Below are 6000 nucleotides of genomic sequence, written 5' to 3'. Positions count from 1 at the left end.
CCGGCCGGACACGTGACTGCCGGCCCCTCCCCGTCACGTGAGAAGGGACCAATCGGAGGTCGGGGGCGGGGCGTCGAGGGCCGCCCGGACACGTGACCTCCGGCCCCGGCCCCGCCCCTCACGTGACCCCACGGGGCCGCGCAGCCCGCCTTGGCTGGCGGCGCGCTTTTTCTTTTGGATGTTGAGTTCTATTATTTTATTTACTTATTTGACAGGCACCTGCAGACCTACTTCACCACGCGTGAAGCTGTTCCCTGCGCAGGCGGGGACGGGGCTCGAACCCGGGTCCCTGAGCACGGTGACAGCTGCGCCCCGCCAGCCGGCGCCCGTCGTCAGCACCTGGACGGGCCGTGATGGAAGCGGGGGGCTGCCAGAGCTCCTGCACGTCCGGGGGAGCCCGCCTGTCAGCCTCCCCGTGAAAGGGACGTGACTCCCTGCCCTCCGTGTGCGCTCGGGTCTCGCTCGGGGCTTCCTTTTGAGCTGTGTTGCGGAATTTTATATATTTAATAGGAGTCTTTCCTATGTCGCCGGAGAGCCGGGAGGAGGTGGAGTCAGCCTCAGCACCGGCGGGACACTCCTGGCTCCGGAGCCGGAGAAGCAGAGGCTGGGCTGGGCTGGGCTGGGTGCGGCCTCCGAGGGCCTGGGGCCGCTCGTGGGTGGGGAGGCCCGGCCCTCCCGCTGCCTCGCAAAGCGTGGCCCTCGCTGAGCCTCGGCGCCCTCCCTGTCTGTGGAGTGTGGGGCTCCACACGGTGTGATGGTCTTCTTCTAGCATGTAGTTCTGTTTATTTCTTTATTTATTTTTGCCTCCGGGGTTATCATTGGGGCTCGGTGCCAGCACTACGAATCCACAGCTACCGGCAGCCATTTCTTCCCTTTTTTGTTCTGTTTGATTTTGGAAAGGACAGAGAGAAATTGGGGGGGGGGAGGAAATAAAGGAAGGGGGAGAGACACCCACAGACCTGCTTCACCGCTTGTGAAGTGTCCTCCCTGCAGGTGGCAAAAGGAAGGCCCAAACCGGGTGCTTGCTCTTAGCACTTAACCCGGTGCGGTGCGCCATGGCCTGGCCCCCACATGTAATTCTTCATTTACAAAAAAAAAAAAAAAAAAGGAAGTCAGGGGCAGTCTGAAAAGGGGAACACCAAGCAGATTTGGTGGGTGATAGTCACAAGTTCAGAAGGAACTGAGTTTTCTTATGGTGGGGGTAGGTAGCATAATGGTTATGCACATAGCCTTGCGTGCCTGAGACTGATCTCAGGGCCAGTCCCCTGCACCACCGCAAACCAGAGCTGAGCAGTGCTCTGGGAGGGAAAAAAATCGCTTTACTGTACAGAGTCGTCACAGGAGTACATTTCCACAACTCTGCAAAGTGGGTGTCAGCACACCTCTGCCTCCTCCAGACTGTTATCCTGCTCTGCTGCAGTGCGTAAGACACCCCTACCCGGCCCTGGACCAGCGGAGACAGACCAAAACCCACTGAGCTTTCACCCTGTGTTGTCCCTTGCATGGCTTAGATCCCACGGATGAGCGCATTTCCTGGTATCTGTCCTTCTGCATGTCGCTGAACTTGAGCCCCTCTACTTCCGTCCATGCTACTGGGAGAGATTTCTTACAGCTGGGTAGTAGCCCGCTGTGTGTCTGTGCCACACTCGTCTGTCGTTGGACACGGGCTGCTTTCAAATTTTAGCACCACAGCACTGTGATAAGTCCAATAGTTCTCTTCAGATAAGCGTTTGCCATCTTTGGGTAGATGCATAGGAGAGGAACTTGCAGACTGTACACTAAGCCCATTTTGAATACTTTGGTGCATTTTAACCTTCCCACCTACAGTGTAAAAGGGTTCTGAAAGAAATTCAATTTGAAGGAGGAATAGGAATCTGCCAAGGAGGGTAATTTGGAATATGGGGTTTTGGGGCAGAGAGAGCAACATTCCCAGGGTTGGGAGCACCAGGAATAGTACTTTCGAATGAATTTGGAAACTGAGAGCAGGTTGGCCTGGCGGACACAGAAGTCCTCATAAATGTTGGAGTTTTAAGTTCTCATTTGTATTGATAAGATTGTACAGATTGTAAGGAGGATACCAGAAGCAATGCAAAAGATCAAAAGGTGGCAGTTACTTAAACTAATTCAGATGGCGTGATGAGGAAGAAGCATCTGGAGATTCCTTGGGAGGCGGGTGGGGGCGCAGCGGGTTAAGCGCAGGCCGCGCAAAGTGCAGGGACTGGCGTCAGGATCCCGGTTCGAGCCCCCGGCTCCCCACCTGCAGGGGAGTCACTTCACAGGCGGTGAAGCAGGTCTGCAGGTGTCTGTCTTTCTCTCCCCCTCTCTGTCTTCCCCTCCTCTCTCCATTTCTCTCTGTCCTATCCAACAACAATAATAATAACTACAACAATAAAACAACAGGGGAAGCAAAAAGGGAATACATAAATAAATATTTATAAAAAGGCAGTATCTGGAGGTTCCTAAAAGGCCAGCTGAGTGGAACTGGGCTGTATTGGGACAGTGGTGCTGACCTAAGGACCACAGGATAAGCAACTGCCAAGGAACAATGATGCCTTTAATTTGGAGTTTGTCTGATTCGAAGTATGGGGAGGAACATGCAGGTAAAGGTCTTCAAAAGATAGTTGGAAAGTACAATCTAGAGCTTTTTAGTGGGATGTGGATAGCATATTGATTATGCAAAGAAACTCTCATGCCTGAGGCTCCAAGATCCCAGGTTTAATCTCCCACACCCCCATAAACCAGAGCTGAGCAGTGCTCTGGTAAAATAATAATAATAATAAACAAAGCTGTTTAAATTGATGTATGCAGGATATACAGAATTACCACATATATGGTTTACATCTGGCTTGATCTTAAGTACCAGGGTCCTTCTCCCACTATTTAATATCTACTTAGACTGTTGAGTATCTCTGGACCATTTTTTGAAACTTTGGCAGATAACTTTCTTTTATTCTCATCATCTATGTGGCTTGTCTTGGCAACTTCATTTGTAAAGATAATAGGAAATGTGGTCAGGAAATGAATCCAGAGTTAAAAGCCCTGCTATCACTGCTTTCCCAGCCCACAGCCTGCATTGATTTAAGGGGAGGACAGTGTTCTTTCCCTCCAGAGTTGGTTCTGGTTGCTTTTCCACTCTTTGTAAAAAAAAGAAGACGGGGCATGTGCAAGGACCTGAGTTCAAGTGCTCTCCACCTGCAGGGATGCTTCACAAGCAGTGAGGCAAGTCTGCAGGTCTCTGTCTGTCCACTCTCTATCTCCCCTTCTTACCTCACTTTCTCTCTGTCCTACACAATAAAATAGAAAGAAAAAAATGGCCCCTTGGAGCAGCAGTGGATTTATAATGCTGACACCAAGCCCCAGCGATAATCCTGGTGGCAATAAAAAAATAAAAAAGAAATAAAGAGGGAGCTCGGTGGTGGCACACCCAGTAAAGCACACAAGGACCCGTGTTCAAGCCCCTGGTCCCCACCCACAGAGGGAAAGCTTCACAAGTGGTAAAGCCGTGATACAGGTGTCTAGCTGTCTCTCTCCCTCTCACCCTCCTTTCCTCTCTCAACTGCTCTGTCTCTATAAAAAAATGAAAAAAGAAAAGATGGTTCTTCCTGTTGGTCTCAACCTCTCATTAACAGCTCTTCCTCCTTCCTACCTGACTCCCTACCTGTGATCTCTATCTTACTAACCTAGACTTTCACACTGAAATTAGTAATTAGGCTTCTGCCTCATAAACAGCCATCTGCTTTCATGTGAAGATTTCCTAATTGGTGGTTTGGATAACAACCAGGTTTAAGAGGCTCTCCTTTGACCAGAAACTAGCATGGGCCTAACAGGCAGAGCAAGAGCAAGTCCCACCACTTGGCTCCCAGCAAACAGTAAAGTCTATTCTCACCTCCCAGAGTTGTGAGCATGTGCCCTGCCTTAAGTAAGCACTACACTTGTGTGGGACTATGTGGAAGTTTGGTAGAGTTTTGGTAGAAGCTCCCCCCATCTTCACGGATAGAGGTCTGAAAAGACACCTCTCTTGTTAGCCTCTCTCCATAGAGATGAGCCAAGAGACAAAAGTCTGTCAAACTCAGCTTGCCTCTGTAAGACTCCCAAAATTCTCAAAGAGCCCACATCCTCTCTCACTTAGTTCCCCTACTGTCAGCCAAATGGTTGCCTGCTTTAGAATTCACTCACTCAAAGTTCACACATTCACTTCACCTTTTGATCACAAAGGAAGAGCACATCCTGTCACACACTCCTAACACTGGACAAGTGAGATGCCCCCAAGACCTTATTTCCTGGAGCCCTTTTGATGTCTTTAAAGCCTTGTTCTTCCTTCTCTATCTCACCCCTATTCTTCTCTCAAATGCCTTTGGAAATGCCCACATCAGGAGACTAATTGTATTGATCTTTATGTACCAACTCTTGTTATACCAACCCCCTGCCATAGGGGCATGCTAACCTTTAAGAAACCTGTAAATTCTGACGTATGTGAAAACTGTTCTTTGTCTAGCCTTCTATATTAACCCAAACCCATCCCCCAGTAAATGAGTGTGTTCGTACCAGAATCCTCTCCGAGTTTCTTTCTTTTCACGTAGTCTTTTGAACTAGTGATGAGAACTTGGTAGAGTTTACCTTCCTAGCTGAGAGTCAACCCACGTGAGCTCTGGCACACGTGGAAATCTAAAATTAAGAGTTATTACATTATAAGGGCAGGGGGGTGCATAGTGGCTATGCAAAAGACTTCCATAACTTTTATGCCTGAGGCGCCAAAGCCCCAGTTTCTGTCCCAAAGCCCATCAGAGGCCAGAGCTGGTTTAGCTATCTCTTTCTCAATAAAATAAAATAATTTAAAAAAATTTATTATACTGTGAATAACTATTCATCATTGCAGCATATGGAAACCAGCAGACAGGGCATCCTATAAAATGTGTTATCAAGCCTTCTATCTAAAATGCATAATGGGGGGGGATGATCCAAACACAGACAGGATGACTGTTGGTATGCTTCTAATTCTGCTTCTAAAACCCCCTTCTGTTTCATTTGGTTTAATCCCCCCTGCTTCACACTGTATTCTATTTACATAACCACTGTTAACTAAGCACTGCCCTCCCTCCAGGGCATTGGTGGTTCAGTGGTAGAATTCTCGCCTGCTCCGCCCCCTCTCCTTGTCACACCCTGATTTTCACCAGTCACTTTTTGCTCCACCCTCTCTGCATCACATCCTGTTTACACCCTACTTGGCAAGTATATATCTAAGGACAGGATTGTGATTAGAGTTCAGTTTAGCTTGGCTTAGATTGTGCTGCGTTCCACATGAATAAAGCCATGAGTCCCGGGTCGTCTGTCTCCTGTCAGTGAAGCTCAGCCCGACAGATGATTATACTATCTAGGGGTTTTTCTTATTGGATAGAGGCAGAGATAGATCAAGAGGGGTCGGGGAGATAAAGGAGACAGACAGAGAGACACTTCAAGCACTGCTTCACTGCTCACAAGGCCTTCCCCACTGCAGGTGGGGGCCAGGGTCTTGAACCTGGCTCCTTGTGCACTGTAATGTATGAGCTTACCCAGGTGCACCATTGCCCCCCCCACCATTGAGGTTTTTCTGCCAATGCTATCTAATGAGCAACTGTCAACTCTCAGTGACTTACATCAATACATTCCATTTTTCTTGCCTGTGGATCTGCAAGTAAGCTCAAAATGGATGAGGAAGGCTAATACTACTTTGAGCTGTGGGGAGGGTTTACCTGTTCCTTCTGTCTGACATGCTGAGAATCAGTTATCCATGGCGTGCTCTTCTCACGGCAGACAGCAGAGAGCAAGAGCAACCCACAGAGAAATATGGTCTCAGCTCAGGACTGATATGTTGTCCCTGCCACCCACATTGCCTTGCCCAAAGCAAGTCACATGAACACACCAGAAATCAACAGGGCAGGACTTGCATTCATCCTGCTCTTGTGAGAAGCATGAGAAATTTCACCAAGCAGAGGCTTGACATTTAATTCTCGTTCAGGGGAA

Source organism: Erinaceus europaeus, chromosome 7, assembly GCF_950295315.1.
Source record: "Erinaceus europaeus chromosome 7, mEriEur2.1, whole genome shotgun sequence".
In the NCBI taxonomy this organism is placed as follows: domain Eukaryota; kingdom Metazoa; phylum Chordata; class Mammalia; order Eulipotyphla; family Erinaceidae; genus Erinaceus; species Erinaceus europaeus.
This window is presented reverse-complemented; position numbering follows the sequence as displayed.